Source organism: Homarus americanus, unplaced genomic scaffold (genome assembly GCF_018991925.1).
Source record: "Homarus americanus isolate GMGI-L3 unplaced genomic scaffold, GMGI_Hamer_2.0 scaffold34921, whole genome shotgun sequence".
Classification (NCBI taxonomy): domain Eukaryota; kingdom Metazoa; phylum Arthropoda; class Malacostraca; order Decapoda; family Nephropidae; genus Homarus; species Homarus americanus.
This window is the reverse complement of record NW_024741901.1, coordinates 18,515,251-18,532,429: the sequence shown is the minus strand read 5'-3', so window position 1 is coordinate 18,532,429 and position 17,179 is coordinate 18,515,251.

The window sequence follows — 17,179 nt, the reverse complement described above, 5'->3', positions numbered from 1 at the left end:
AGTTATAAGGATAGTCTTAAGACAACCTGAAAGTGTCAAATCGACCCCTCACCTGGGAGTCGATTACTCCACATCATGTTTGGAAGAGAAGGTGTCAATACTTTCAGTTAGCCCGACTGCAAACCAGGCGAGACAAGTGCCAACGCCGGAAAGACGCTGCCACCTCCTGCAGTAGATGGAGCCTCCATGTGCAACAAATGAACGACGCTGAGGGTCCCGTATCGTCTCTTTAGTCACCTCAAAACTCACTAACCTAGGTGACATCCCTAATAACTCATATCATTGTATCAAAGGATGATCGTCATACTCAATTCCAGTGACAGCAAAGTAGTAGTAGCAGAGAGAGTGTGAGGTGTGTGTGTGTGTAAAGGAGGATGTAGAAAAAGAAAAGGAGGAATAAAAGGAAGAAGAGAGAGGAGGAAGAAGAAGAGGATGAAAAGGAGAGAGAAGGAGAAGGGAGAGAGAAAAAGAGGAGGTAAAGAAGGAATATATGGACAAGGAGAAGGAAGAGGAGGACGGGGATGGTGATAATGAAGAAAAACAACAAATATAAAAGAAAATAGAAAGAAAGAAGAAGAAGGAAGAGGAAAGAAGAAGAAGAAGAAGAAGAAGAAGAAGAAGAAGAAGAAAAGAAGGAAAAGAAGGAAGAAGAAGAAAAGAAGAAGGAAGAGAAGAAAGGAAGAAACAAGAAGAAGAAGAAGAGATCACATCCCTCGACCACAAGGTAACCAGACCCCACCTTCTGTCACGTTGGCATCTCCATTGCTTTATCATGTCATTGTTCGTCTCTCTGTACTTCCACCTTCAACTGTGTGTGTGTGTTAATAAATAAACAGGAGTAGATATCAAAGACAGAATAAATAATAATAATAATAAAGAAGAAGAAGAGCAACAACAAACAACAAATAAATAAATAACAACAACAATAAAAACAATAACAATAACAATAATAACAACAAATAAAAAAAAATAAACAACAACAACAATAACAACAATAACAATAATAACAATAATAACAACAACAAAAAATAAAGAAACAACAACAACAACAAATAATAATAATAATAATAATAATAATAATAATAATAATAATAATAATAGCAAAAATAATAATAATAATAATAATAATAATAATAATAATAATAATAATAATATTAATCATACCCCCCCTGACTATACACCATGAACACTAACAACGTGAAGGTGATTGATGACAGCCGATGCTCAAATGATTTACTTCCGCCATTTTAGCTCATTTGACTACATGAGCCTCCTTGTTCTGTTGCTTGGTTTGTCTTGACGTGGTGGGAGATGGTGGGTGGGAGGTGGGTGGGAGATGGTGGTGGTGGGTGGGGAGAGGTGGTGGGGGGGTGGTGGGTGGTGAGGTGGTGGAGATGTGGTGGTGTGGTGGGTGGAGATGGTGGTGGGGGAGGTGGGTGGAGATGGTGGTGGGGAGGTGTGGGAGATGGTGGTGGTGAGGTGTGGAGATGGTGGGGTGGGAGGTGGGGTGGAGATGGTGGTGGTGAGGTGGGTGGAGATGGTGGTGGGTGAGGTGGGGAGATGGTGGTGGTGAGGTGGGTGAGATGGTGGTGGTGAGGGGTGGAGATGGTGGTGGAGGTGGGGAGATGGTGGTGGTGGTGGGTGGAGATGGTGGTGGGTGAGGTGGGTGGAGATGGTGGTGGTGGGAGGTGTGAGATGGTGGTGGTGGGAGGTGGGTGGAGATGGTGGGTGGTGAGGTGTGGAGATGGTGGTGGGAGGTGGGTGGAGATGGTGAGGAGGTGGGTGGAGATGGTGGTGTGAGGTGGGTGGAGATGGTGGTGGGTGAGGTGGGGTGGAGATGGAGGTGGTGGGGGTGGAGATGGTGGTGAGGTGTGAGATGGTGGTGGTGTGGGGAGGTGGGTGGAGATGGTGGGTGGTGGGAGGTGGGTGGAGATGATGGTGGTGAGGGGTGGGTGGTGGTGGTGGTGTGGTGGGTGGAGATGGTGGGGGTGGGTGGAGATGGTGGTGGTGTGGGTGGGTGGTGGTGGTGGAGGCGGGGTGGTGGTGGTGGTGGTGGGTGGAGGGGTGAGATGGTGGTGGTGGTGGTGAGGTGGGGGTGTGGGAGGTGGGTGGTGGTGGTGGTGGGAGGTGGGTGGGTGGTGGTGGTGGGAGGTGGGGGGTGGTGGTGGATGTGGTGGTGGTGGTGAGGTGGGGTGGTGTGGTGGTGGGTGGGGGTGGTGGTGGTGGTGGTGGGTGGTGGTGGTGGTGGGTGGGGGTGGTGGTGGTGGTGGTGGAGGTGGGTGGAGATGGTGGTGTGGTGGTGGTGTGGGGAGATGGTGGTGGTGAGGTGGGTGGAGATGGTGGGGTGGGTGGTGGAGATGGTGGTGGTGAGGTGGGTGGTGGTGGTGGTGGTGAGGTGGGTGGGTGGTGGTGGGGTGTGGTGTGGTGGTGGTGGTGGTGAGGTGGGTGGAGATGGTGGTGGTGAGGTGGGTGGAGATGGTGGTGGTGAGGTGGGTGGTGGTGTGGTGAGGTGGGTGGTGATAATGTTGGTGATAGAGGTAGTGGAGGGAGTGAGTGTGGCCTCCAGAAAGATCTCTTTGATGTGTGTGTGTGTGTGTGTGTGTGTGTGTGTGTGTGTGTGTGTGTGTGTGTGTGTGTGTGTGTACAGGTAACTCCCTTCAATCTTGGTGCTGTTGTTACCTTCTGCCTTTAACGATAATCTTAAATTTTAAAACTGACTGAAGGAATGTTTGGTTGTGTGTTTTTTTAACTTGAAACACTACAAAATGTGTCTGGTGTTTTTTTTTCCATAGACTAACTTTCAAAACGCTACGAGGGAATGTTTTTTTTTTTCGTTTTTTCGTTTTTTTGTTTGTTTGTTTTTACCTAGAAACACCATGAGGATTATTTGGTGTTTTTCTCCCATAAACTAACTGTGAAACTCTATGGAAAATTAAGTCGTTTGGTGTTTGTGGCGATAAGTGCTTGTTTTCGTGTTGTTTTCCTTCAATTTACTTTAAACACCATAAAATCAGAATATGGATAAAAAACTGAATAATGTTTATATATACATTTATTGTTTACGATATTGTTTATTACTGTATTATTTATATTGTTTTGTGTAAGTTTTATTGTTTATATTTTCATGGGCAGATTAAACCAACTTCTGGTATCGATGAGACTGTGTAGAGAGAGAGAGAGAGAGAGAGAGAGAGAGAGAGAGCAGGTAAATCCACTCATACACACACCTTCAGAGGATAAGGCGAAATCCTAACCACAACAACGTAACGCTTGAAGCCTGACCCCCTCGAAATATTATCCCTCTCTCTCTTCTCTGTAACCTCTACACCTAACCAATGGTCACTATAGGCCTACCTTTAAGGCAGCTCCAAAAACCCACAAATCTACCCAGCCTACTATCCCAGAACCTAGCCTTCCTGTCCACTCTAGTGTCAGATAATCCACTTAACTAGGTAAGCTGATCCTCTAAGTGTGAATTCTGACAACTGTAAGGGAGGAGGGGTTCAGATCACACCTGGGTAGGACTGGGTCGCCTCTGGATGGGATTAGATTGGCCAGCTTAAGAACGATGCGATCTTGTTTCTGGTGTAGCCTGTAGGGTTTGTGTAGGGGGGGGGGTGAGTGTGTTGGAGGGTGAGTTAGGTTAATTTTATTAAATACGTGTACTAAGATACATATACACTCGTACATACTTATACATATCCTTACAAGTATACATGAACACACACACACACACTACGAATACACACACTTGACACACTACGAATACATACATACATACATACATACATACATACATACATACATACACTAATATATACAATATATAAATAAGTACAGTATACAGTATAAGGGCAGAATGCCTTCCTGGGGTCACTATCGCTGTTTTAATACGGATTTAAAGTCACTATTTACACCTATTAAGACCAATTAGGACTGACACCCATTAGAACTAGAGACCCATTAAGACTGGGTTCTATTAATAATGGTTAGGTTAAATTGGGATCTTGTTTGGAGTGGGCCCATTAGCGTGGGGCCCATTAGCGTGGGGCCCATAGGACTAGTGTGGAGGCCAATTTAACCACTCCCAAGCCAACCAGGTCACCTCCGGACACACACACACACACAGAGGTCACGCTCCCACTACGATCCCTTCAAAAGGTCAAACTGGGTCAAGCTGTCATGTGACCCCCATCCTCCTAGGGTCACTTATTGACTGCCAGACCTCCAGGATTATTACTGTTGTGACACCTTTGAGAGCCTCAGCCACATGGGTGTTTCCTGTCGTTGGGTGACCCGAGTCTCAGTAGAGTGTCCGTGTGAGTCTCTCCGTGTGATACTCTGAGAGAGACTCATGTGTGTATTTTGTCTCAGTACGACCCAGGGATTAAAGTCTCAGTAGGTCCGTGTGAGTCTCCGTGTGATACTCTGAGAGAGACTCATGTGTGTATTTTGTCTCAGTGCCAAGGATTAAAGTCTCAAAATTAGTCCGTGTGAGTCTCTCCGTGTGATACTCTGAGAGAGACTCATGTGTGTATTTTGTCTCAGTACGACCCAGGGATTAAAGTCTCAACAGGTCGTCTGTGTGATTCTTCTGAGAGACTTTACCTCATGTATGTTTCTTTGTGTGATGATCGAAGAATCTCGTGGTGATTAAGCACCCCAAAGCTGCCCACCTGATGATATACCACCCTACCTTAACCTATCCAATTCTTATGGAAGCTGTGAATTCGTACTCCTAACAGTCCATACAAAGTGGTCCTTAGTTTTAGAATGTTTCGTCCAGTTTATCTCACTATGACAACTACGACAATTTACTTTATTATTTCGATGTCTAAGTTGTGTAAGACTTTTAATAACTGGTAAGGGATCCTCGTACAACAGTCAGAAAGGTGTTGCACTGTTACCTCGCTCAATAATGAATGTCGTTCTAGGCTAAACCACCCTTAGCTACTTAGCTTAACCCACCTTAGCTTAACCCACCTTAGCTTAACCCACCTCGGCGACGGTACCCGGGTGTTAAATCTTCTTCATGAGATCCGAATCGAATTCTCAAGAGATTATACGTGTTTTTTTTTTAGTAATAGGAGAGGCGTGACCCAACCTAACTGGCTGAATGTAAAATAAAAAAACTGACATCCAAAATGGCGTCAGAATTACGCTGTGACTCAATATTAATTTAGCAGATAAACACACCGTTAAGTACATTGTATATTTGTAGGTACACAAGATATGTAAATTATGTTATTGTTTTAGAGATCAGTCAGCTCTATGTGTAATAATCCTCATAGAGTTCTACCAAGATCATGTTACAGTGTTTATAACTTTAAGGCAAATTATATTACATTATTTACAACTGTATCTTAATTTACACTATTTATAAATTCCAGTAAGATCATATTACAAGTATTTACAATTACGAGGTGGAGTTTTATCACTGATGACCAAGAGTGTATGCACAAACAGTAAGCAGAGATGTTGGTGAATCAGAGACCATCACCACAAACACTAGGAGGAGAGTGTTGGTGAATCAGAGACCATCACCACAAACACTAGGAGGAGAGGAGAGTCAGAATGAGCCATCACAAACACCAGGAGGAGAGTGGGAATCAGAGACCATCACCACAAACACCAGGAGAGAGTGTTGGTGAATCAGAGACAGCCACCACAAACACCAGGGAGGAGAGAGTGTTGGTGAATCAGAGACTGCCACTCCCTACACAAACACAGTCAGGTCATATACCGTCAGTCCGTGAAAGTTTGTTGTGGTCCGATGTTGAATATTAATAAAACGCTCTAACATTTATACACACACACACACACACACACACACACACACACACACACACACACACACACTTACATGTATTGGTACGTAAATAGATAGATAGATGAATGGAATCGAAGGTAACATACATACATACATACATACATACATACATACATACATACATACATATAAAAAGGTAGATAAAACCAAACCAAACATAAAATGTAAAAAAAAAAAATAAGGTGTTTTAAAACATACGATGATTACAGGTCAAAAAACAAAACCAACTCAGGTGTTTTACAATTACAACAAAAACACGGCCACTTAACAAACAAAAACAATATACAAACGACTTACGATATCAACAAGAATATAAAAAACAGAACAAAAAACTTCAAACTTCACTCTGCAGGTCAGCTTAAAACAGAAAAATTGTGGGAAAAATAAGAACATTTTTGACACAACACAAATATAAACACCGAAAACACCGAAAACACCGAAAATCTCCACCAACTGGTGGGGGCTGCTGTACCTGTGGGGTTGCTGTACCTGGTGGGGTTGTTGTACCTGGTGGTGGGCTGCTGTACCTGGTGGTGGGGCTGCTGTACCTGGTGGTGGTGTTGCACCTGTACTGGGTGTTGTTGTACCGGTGGTGGGTTGTTGTACTTGGTGGGGTTGTTGTACTGGTGGTGGGTTACTGTACCTGGTGGTGGGTGTTGTACTTGGTGGTGTTACTGTACCTGGTGGGGCTCCTGTACCTGGTGGTGGGGTTGTTGTACCTGGTGGTGGGCTGCTACGGGGGTTTTGGTGGTGGGCTGCTGTACCTGGTGGTGGGTGTACCTGGTGGGTTGTTGTACTTGGTGGTGGGTTGTTGTACTTGGTGGTGGGTTACTGTACCGTGGTGGGTTGTTGTACTTGGTGGTGGGTTACTGTACCTGGTGGTGGCCCTGTACCTGGTGGTGGGTTGTTGTACCTGGTGGGGCTGCTGTACCTGGTGGTGGGTTGTTGTACCTGGTGGTGGGTTGCTGTACCTGGTGGTGGGTTGTTGTACCTGGTGGTGGGTTGTTGTACCTGGTGGTGGTGTTGTACTTGGTGGTGGGTTACTGTACCGGTGGTGGGTTGTTGTACTGTGGTGGGTTACTGTACCTTGGTGGGTTGTTGTACTTGGTGGTGGGTTGTTGTACCTGGTGGTGGGCTGCTGTACCTGGTGGTGGGTTGTTGTACTTGGTGGGTTGCTGTACTTGGGTGGTTGCTGTACCTGGTGGTGGGTTGTTGTACTTGGTGGTGGGTTGTTTACCTGGTGGTGGGTTGTTGTACTTGGTGGTGGGTTGTTGTACTTGGTGGTGGGTTGTTGTACTTGGTGGTGGTTGCTGTACTTGGTGGTGGTTGTACTTGGTGGTGGGTGCTGTACCTGGTGGTGGTTGTTGTATTTGGTGGTGGTTGTTGTACTTGGTGGTGGGTTGTTGTACTTGGTGGTGGGCTGCTGTACCTGGTGGTGGGCTGCTGTACCTGGTGGTGGGTTACTGCACTTGGTGGTGGGTTGCACCTGGTGGTGGGCTGCTGTACCTGGTGGTGGGCTGCTGTACTGGTGGTGGGTTGCTGTACCTGGTGGTGGGCTGCTGTACCTGGTGGTTGCTGTACAGGTAGGGCTGCTGACATGGTGGTGGGCTGCTACATGGTGGTGGGCTGCTGTACCTGGTGGTGGGTTGCTGTACCTGGTGGTGGGCTGCTGTACCTGGTGCTCGGCTGCTGTACTTGGTGGTAGGTTGCTGTACATGGTGGTGGGCTGCTGTGCATGGTGGTGGGCTGCTGTACCTGGTGGTGTTGCTGTACCTGGGTGGGCTGCTGTACTTGGTGGTGGGTCGTTGTACCTGGTGGTGGGTTGCTGTACCTGGTGGTGGGCTGCTGTACCTGGTGCTCGTTGCTGCACTTGGTGGTGGTTGCTGTACATGGTGGTGGGCTGCTGTACATGGTGGGGCTGCTGTACCTGGTGGTGGGTTGTTGTACCTGGTGGTGGGCTGCTGTACTGGTGGTGGTTGCTGTAAATGGTGGTGGGTTGCTGTACTTGGTGGTGGGCTGCTGTACTTGGTGGTGGGTTGCTGTACTTGGTGGTGGGCTGCTGTACCTGGTGGTGGGCTGCTGTACCTGGTGGTGGGCTGTACCTGGTGCTAGGCTGCGTACCTGGTGCTGGGCTGCTGTACTTGGTGGTGGGTTGCTGTACTTGGTGGTGGGTTGCTGCCTGGTGCTCGGCTGCTGTACTTGGTGGTGGGTTGCTGTATCTGGTGGGCTGCTGTACCTGGTGCTGGCGCTGCAGTACGTTGTGGTGGGTTGCTGTACCTGGTTATGGGCTGCTGTACCTGGGTGGGCTGCTGTAGCTGGTGGTGGGTTGCTACCTGGTGGTGGGCTGCTGTACCTGGTGCTGGGCTGCTGTACTTGGTGGTGGGTTGCTGTATCTGGTGGTGGGCTGCTGTACTGGTGCTGGGCTGCTGTACGTTGTGGTGGGCTGTACCTGGTGGTGGGCTGCTGTACCTGGTGGTGGGCTGCTGTAGCTGGTGGTGGGGTATCTGTACCTGGTGGTGGGTTTCTGTACCTGGTTGCTGTACCTAGTGGTGGGCTGCTGTACCTGGTTGCTGTACCTGGTGGTGGGCTGCTGTACTTGGTGGTGGGCTGTACCTGGTGGCGGGCTGCTGTACCTGGTGGCGGGCTGCTGTACTTGGTGGCTGCTGTACCTGGTTGCTGTACCTGGTGGTGAGCTGCTGTACCGGAAATAATACATAAAAGCGGTACATAACACACACGGGGATGTTATGGTACAGGAAGAAGTGTTTGATCTCCTCCTCCTCCTCCTCCTCCTCCTCCTCCTCTCCTCCTCCTCCTCCTCCTCCTCCCCTCTCCCTCCCCCTCCTCCACCCCTCCTCCTCCTCCACCCCTCCTCCTCCTCCTCCTCCTCCACCCCTTCCACCACCTCCACCCTCCTCCTCCTCCCACTCCTCCACCCCTTCCTCCTCCTCTTCCACCCCCTCCTCCTCCTCCTCCTCCTCCTCCACCCCCCTCCTCCTCCCTCCTCCACCCCCTCCTCCTCCTCCTCCTCCCCCCTTCCTCCACCTCCACCCTCCTCCTCCCTCCTCCTCCTCCTCCTCCTCCCTCCTCCACCCCTCTTCCTCCTCCTCCTCCACCCTCCTCCTCCTCCTCCTCCTCCTCCTCCTCCACCCTCCTCCTCCTCCTCCACCCTCCTCCTCCCTCCTCCCTCCTCCACTTCTCCTCCACCTCCACCTCTCCTCCTCCTCCTCCCTCCACCTCTTCCTCCTCCTCCTACTCCTCCTCCTCCTCCACCCTCCTCCTCCTCCCTCCATCCTTCCTCCTCCACCCTCCTCCTCCCCATCATTATCAATATCATCATTAATATTATCATGAGGGCCGAGATAAACACAGACCCTCAAGCAGCGCCATTTTTAAAGGTCTCTAGCCTACCTCGGTAACCTGACTCCACGACACCAACATTGAGGAGGTCAAGTGTGTGTGTGTGTGTGTGTGTGTGTGTGTGTGTGTGTGTGTGTGTGTGTGTGTGTGTGTGTGTGTGTGTGTGTCTGTTCACCATAATCATCATCACCATCATCATCAACCATCGTCATCACCATCAAGCCTCTTTCTCTCCCCTCACTCACTATCACCATCTTCATCACTGTCTCCTCGTGTCGACTTCCTCCCTCACCAGGTGTTTCCCCTCACTGTCTCCCCTCAGTGACGTCATACAGTATTTCACAACAAGCTGATAGTGTCTGAGGGGAAATTATGTTAGGCAAGTGAGGGGAAGTGTGTGTGTGTGTGTGTTTAACACATACGCTTGAATATACTGCACACACACACACACACACACACACACACACACACACACACACACACACACACACACACACACACGTTTGAATGAAAGTACACACTGAGACGCAAATACACACACATGTAAGTATATAAATACACATAATAAACTAATAAAAATATTAATGATAATAATAGTAACAACAACAATAGTAAGTCCCAAAACAACAACATTAATAATAATAATAATAATAATAATAATAATAATAATAATAATAATAATAATAATAATAATAATAATAATAATAATAATAATAATAATAATAATAATAATAATAATAATACACCCAATTTAAGCCATTCTGTCAGTATAATAAAAATACTTCTTCCAGGTATTGGCTGCTTGGCTGTGTGGGTGTGGGGGGCTGCATGGGCGTGTAGGTGTATGGGGCGGCATGGGCGTGTGGGTGTATGGGGCTGCATGGGCGTATGGGTGCATGGGGCTGCATGGGTGTGTGGGTGTGGGGGGCGGCATGGGAGTGTGGGTGAGGAGATGGTATGAAGTTATGGGCATGGAGGTATAGGGGTGCTTGGATGTGAGGGTGTGGGGGGGGCAGCATGGGTGTGTGAGGTGTGGGGGCGGCATGGGTGTGTGTGTGGGTGTGGGGCGGCATGGTGTGAGGGTGTGGGGCGTGGGTGTGTGGCAGGGGCAGCATGGGTGTGTGGGTGTAAGGGGGGTGGCATGGGTGTGTGGTGTGGGGGGCGGCATGGGTGTGTGAGGGTGTGGGGCATGGGTGTGTGAGTGTGGGGGCAGGCATGGTGTGTGGGTGTAAGGTGGCAGCATGGGTGTGTGGGTGTGGGGGCGGCATGGGCGTGTGGGTGAGAGATATGAAGTTATGGGCATGAGTATAAGGGGTGGCATGGATGTGAGGTGTGAGGCTGGCATGGGTGTGTGGTGTGGGGGTGGCGGCATGGGTGTGTGTGTGTGTGGGGGGCAGCATGGGTGTGAGGGTGTATGGGGCGGCATGGGTGTGGAGTGTGCAGGGGCAGCATGGGTGTGTGGGTGTGGGGTGTGGCATGGGTGTGTGAGTGTGGGGGGCGGCATGGGTGTGTGGGGTGTGTGGGGCAGCATGGGTGTGTGAGTGTGGGGGGGCATGCTGGGTGTGTGGGTGTAGGGGTGGCAGCATGGGTGTGTGGTGTAGGGAGTGGCAGCATGGGTGTGTGTGAGTGTGGGGGCGGACACATGGGTACCTGGGGTATATCTCGTCTTGGGACAGTAGCGGCTGGGCATGGGCTGGCTTTCCGCCAGTATAGAGATGTGGGAGGGACAGGGGCGGCTACAGGGGTGGGAGGACAGGGGGCGGCTGGGGGTAGGAGGACAGGGGGGCGGCTGAGGGGTGGGGAGGGACAGGGGGGCAGCTGAGGGTATTGAGGAGGACAGGGGGGGCAGCTGAGGGTGGGAGGACAGGGGGGGGCAGCTGAGGGTAGGGAGGACAGGGGGGGGCGGCTGAGGGGTAGTGCCGGGGGGAGGTGTTGACACGAAGGGAAAAACATGACGTGTGTTTGGGTAGTCTTGGTGGGCGCCGCGGGTAGTGTATTAAGGCTGCTGCACCACCCTGTATCATTGTGACCAACCCACAACTCCTGCTACCTCTCCTATGTCTCGTCTCTCTTGTCTGGTGTTGTCTGTTTGCCTGTCTGGTGCTGTCTGTCTGCTGTCTGGTGCTGTCTGTCTGCTGTCTGGTGCTGTCCGTCCGCTTGTCTCTCGGGTTGCAGGGATGACTCCATGTGTCCGTCTGACCGTCACGACAACGGCTACTAGTTTTTAGAAGCTGCCCAGCAACAACCGATGGACTCATGCTAACGATCTCTCTCTCTCTCTCTCTCTCTCTCTCTCTCTCTCTCTCTCTCTCTCTCTCTCTTAACCTAACCTAACGATCTCTGGTTCCAGAATGTATCTGTACCTACTCCAGCGTTGGTCAAGTCTGGTCTTGAATGAGCTCACACTCGGTAACGTCACAACACTCTGGCAGATTTTTTTTCCAAAAGTCCACAACTCTCACTCAAAAAAAAGTTTGCCCTGACAATTTTCGGAACTTGTGGCTTCTTCAACCTTAAGCTGTGACTCCTACTGGGGCGGGCATCAACCAGCTCCAGGTATGACCACTTGACAGAGTAGTGTCCCCTGAGGTGTTTAAAGACTTGTATTAACTCACTAGTATAAGCTGGGTACCTCCAGGTGTTCCAATCTCTCTGGGTAACTGAGCTACGTTAAGTTTGGAGAAAATATAAACCCGATGTTGCAGGTAGTCAGTTGTAGTGTTGAAGGGGTCAGATGTAATGTTAGGGAGGTCAGATGTGTTGGAGAAGTCAGATGTAGTGTTGGAGAGGACACTTGTAGTGTTTAAGAAGCCAGATGTAGTGTTGAAGAGGTCAGATATAGGGTTGGAGAGGTCAGATGTAGTGTTAAAGAGGCCAGATGTAGTATTGGAGAGGTCAGTTGTAGTGTTGGAGAGGTCAGTTGTAGTGTTGGAGAGGCCAGTTATAGTGTTGGAGAGGACAGTTATAGTATTGGAGAGGTCAGTTGTAGTGTTGAAGAGGTCAGATATAGTGTTGGAGAGGCCAGATATAGTGTTGGAGACGTAAGATGTAGTGTTGCAAAGCTTAGTGTTGGAGAGACTAGATGCAGTGATGGAGAATACAAAGTGTTGGAGATCGTGTCGGAGTAGGACGTGTTGCAGAAAATAGATACAGTGTTGGAGGAGACATTCAGTGTGTTGGATGCGAAATATGAATTGTTTGACGAAGGCAAAAACAGTGTTGGGGAAAGTAAAACACAGTGTTGGGGGAAGGCAAAACTGTGTTGATGAAGATAGATGGTGTTGGAGGAAGAGAGAAACAGCGTTGGAGGAAGACAGAAAGTTGGAGGAAGACAGAAACAGTGTTGGAGAAAGTAAAACACAGTGTTGGAGGAATACAAAACCGCGTTTAAGAAGATAGATAGTGTTGGAGGAAGAAAGAAACAGTGTTGGAGGAAGAGAGAAACAGTGTTGGAGGAAGAGAGCAGCAGTGTTGGAGGAAGAGAGAAACAGGGTTGGAGGAAGAGAGAAACAATGTTGGAGGAAGAGAGAAACAGTGTTGGAGGACGAGAGAAACAGTGTTGGAGGAAGAGAGAAGCAGTGTTGGAGGAAGAGAGAAACAGGGTTGGAGGAAGAGAGAAACAATGTTGGAGGAAGAGAGAAACAATGTTGGAGGAAGAGAGAAACAGTGTTGGAGGACGAGAGAAACAGTGTTGGGGGAAGAGAGAAACAGTGTTGGAGGAAGAGAGAAGCAGTGTTGGAGGAAGAGAGAAACAGGGTTGGAGGAAGAGAGAAACAATGTTGGAGGAAGAGAGAAACAGTGTTGGAGGAAGAGAGAAACAGTGTTGGGGGAAGAGAGAAACAGTGCTGGAGGAAGAGAGAAACAGTTGGAGAAAGAGAGAAACAGTTGGAAGAAGAGAGAAACAGTGTTGGAGGAAGAGAGAAACAGTGTTGGAGGAAGAAAAGTACAATGTTAGAACAATACTTGGAGAGTGTGGTGTACCCCCTGACGTACACTGACTAGGAGCTGTCATAATGTTTACAGTGTACTCGTCAGGACCAGTGGGTCTTAGAGTGCACCCACCCCCTGCCACCCACAGCCACCCTCCCTGCCTGCCGTCACTACCACCCACAGCCACCCTCCCTGCCATCACTACCACCCACAGCCACCCTCCCTGCCTGCCGTCACTACCACCCACAGCCACCCTCCCTGCCATCACTACTACCCACAGCCACCCTCCCTGCCGTCACTACCACCCACAGCCACCCTCCCTGCCGTCACTACCACCCACAGCCACCCTCCCTGCCATCACTACCACCCACAGCCACCCTCCCTGCCATCACTACCACCCACAGCCACCCACTCTGCCATCACTACCAACATCCCTGCCGTCCATTATCACCATCCCTGCCGCCCATTGCCACTCCCTGCCACCCTCCCTACCGCCCTCTACCACCCCCGCCTCCCTCCACACCTTCTAACGCCTCCTTCCACACCCTCTAACGCCCTCCTTCCCACCCACTACCGCCCTCCCTCCCTGCAACCCACCCCCCACCACACCCCCTGATGAGGTACACTTTCCTAAACACCACAACCTTTAGTAACCATCTTTATCTTCCACTAATTCCTCACTCTTTTTTGTCAATACTCAACATCATTCTCTATAATTGTCTTTCCTCATCACAACACATACACACACAGACACACACACACACACACACACACACACACACACACACACACACACACACACACACACACACACACACACACACAGTCACCAAGATATATTAAGTGTCCTGGTGCGGCCATCAACCACAACAGTCACCAGGCAGAGGGGAGAGTAAGTGTCACTGGAGCCACCAATTATCCCGAGAGTACGGCGGGAGGAGGAACGGCAGCATGACGGGAGGAGGGACGGGAGGAGGGGCGGGCACTATACAAACCACTAATGTTTGTCAAGGAGAAGTTCTTCCGTCTTAAGGCGCCCCAGAGGTGTCGGATTCTGCGCCCCGGGGACCTGGCTGCTGTGGCGCCGCTGTTTTTGTTCCTCTAATTTTGGTGCTTCTGTGGCTGTTGTGGCTGTGTTGTGACTGTGTTGTGACTGTGTTGTGGCTGTGTTGTGACTGTGTGTTGTGACTGTGTTGTAATAGTACCTAGTGTTCCTTGCCTCTGTGACTGTGTTGTGGCTGTTGTGATCAGTGTTGTGACTGTGTTGTGACTGTTGTAATAGTACCTAGTGTTCTGCCTCTGTGAATGTAAGTCACGACTGTGTTGTAATAGTACCGTAGTGTTCCTTGCCTCTGTGACTGTAAGTGTGACTGTAAGCAGGATCGTGGCCAGACTGTGTTGTGACTGTTGTAATAGTGCAGCACCCAGGTGTTCCTAGCTCTGTGACTGTGTTGTGGCTGTGTTTTGACTGTGTGTTGGGTGACTGTGTTGTGACTGTTGTAATAGTACCTAGTGTTCCTTGCCCTGTGAATGTAAGGTTGTGACTGTTGTATTAGTACCTAGTGTCTTGCCTCTGTGACTGTGTTGTGGCTGTGTTGTGACTGTGTGTTGTGACTGTGCTAGACTGCTGCGGGCTAGTACCTAGTGTTCCTTTTGCCCTGTGAATGTAAGCAGACTGTGTTGTAATAGTACCTAGTGTTCCTTGCCTCTGTGACTGTGTTGTGACTCTCAATCATCACTCTGTCCTTCCTTACCTCCTCCATCAACTGTTTCACTTCCCTAAAGAACAATCATTAACTGTCCTGTAAGGGAGTTAATGACACTTTAAACTGTGGCCCTCACCTAACCTAACCTAACCTAACCTAACCTAACCTAACCTAACCTTCACCGTGATACTGTACCTACTATCTAGTATAAAGTGGTGGTCAGTGTCTTAACTTCTTCTCTATGAAATTCTGAAGTAGTTGTAGAAGATTAATGTCACTAATTTTTTCACCTCTGACTTCGACTTACAAATTAATAACTACAAGAGACATTACCTGTGTCCATTCCTTTGACCTCTCTCTCTCTCTCTCTCTCTCTCTCTCTCTCTCTCTCTATCTATCTCTCTCTAGTTCCTCTCACTGTCTTCCACCACTCTCACTTTTATTATTCTTCGCACCTCTTGACGGTAAGAAAGCCTCTGTCAGTGCACTCGTTTCCCAGCGCACTCGTCTCTCAGTGCACGTCTCTCCCAGCGCACGTCTCTACCAGCGCACTCTTCTCTCATTGCACGATTTTCCCAGCGCACGACTTTCACAGTGCACGTTCCTGCCAGTGTACGACTCTCCCAGCGCACGACTCTCCCAGCGCACGACTCTCCCAGCGCACGTGTGTCCCCAGCATTCATTAAGTAATACTCTTATCCTTATTTGGCAATTCAGGTTAATAGAAGACAATATCGAACGAGAAATAGTGGAGAAAATAATAATAATAAAGACAATAATAATAACATGAAATAAAAGAGTACGAAGAATAGTACAAAATAAAAGTTATTGTATTACTTGAATTAAAATCAAGGTAAAATAAGAATCGTTAATATATACGTAAGAGAAATGAGATACATTTATTTACCTTATACACGGAGTTGAACAGACAAGTAGAGGTGAGTGTGTGTTCAAAGTGTTTATACTCAACAGCCAATTAGATCGCACTAAAGATTTAAGAAGAGTTGGCGATGTTGTTCCCTGAATGGTAATACAAAATCAGAGCCCAAATGTGAAGACTTGTAACTAAACTATGTCTGGGTGTTACCTAATGAAACAAATGAGTATTAGCAATATAGTATAAACGATTGAAAGTGTACAAAAAAGTTGAGCATCAGTGATATCTTATTAAGGGGCTGAAATTGTGTTAAACAAATGAGGATCAGTGTTATGTTATAAACGAATGAAAAAGGCTTAAAATTATGAACATCAGCAATAAGTTATAAAGGGTTGAAGAAGAGTTAAACAAATTAGCATCGGTAATACGTTATTAACGATTGGAAGACTTAAATGAATATCAGCGATAAATTATAAAGGATTGGAAGATGAGCAAATGAGCAAAGGGCGAATAATGAAATAAACGATAAATATTTGTTGGGTATAAACACCTGAAACACACTACGACCAGGCAATCGTCTTTCCACACTGTTTTGAGTTCAGTCAAGCGAAAGAAGGATGGAAAACGCTTAGCCGATGTAAAACTGAAAAACGCTGTTTGAGTGGCAGAAAAAGACCGATAGTCATTTGTTATGTATGAGGAAGCTAAACATGGACGCATCGGGTGATCGTTCTGTTCCTTATGATGCAGTGTAAACAAAGCGATCGACAGTCATTTGTCATATACAAGGAGCCAAAAACGGACGCATCGGGTGATCGTCCTGTCGACTTATGATGCACTCTGGACGGGCGAGGGATTCGAGCAATGTAAACAAGGGATCAGGAATAGCACGGTGCTGAATTATGAGCGGTGATGGCGGTGGTGGAGGCGGGAGAAGGCAAAAAATAATATCGTTGCTGGGTCATGACGGCCGGTGTTGAATGTCACGCTAAAACAAACATTAACATCCTCTACTACCCCCCTACCCTCTACCTCCCTTTACCTCTGCCCCCTTCCTCTACCTCCCCCTACCCTCCTCTACCCTCTACCTCCCTTTACCTCTACCCCTCCTACCCTCTACCTCCCCTACCCTCTACCTCCCCTACCCTCTACCTCCCCTACCTCTACCTCCCCCTACCCTCTCCCTACCTCACCTCCCTTTACCTCCCCCCCTACCCTCTACCCCCCTACCTCCTCCTTCCTCTACCCCCCCCTACCCTCTCCTCCCCCTACCCTCTACCTCCCTTCCCTCTACTACCCCCCTACCCTCTACCTCCCTTTACCTCTGCCCCCCCTACCCTCTACCTCCCCCTACCCTCTACACTCCCTTTACCTCTACCTCCCTCCTACCCTCTACCTCCCCTACCCTCTACCTCCTTTACCTCTACCTCCCCTCCCTACCCTTTACCTCCCTTTACCTCTACCCCTCCTGCCCTC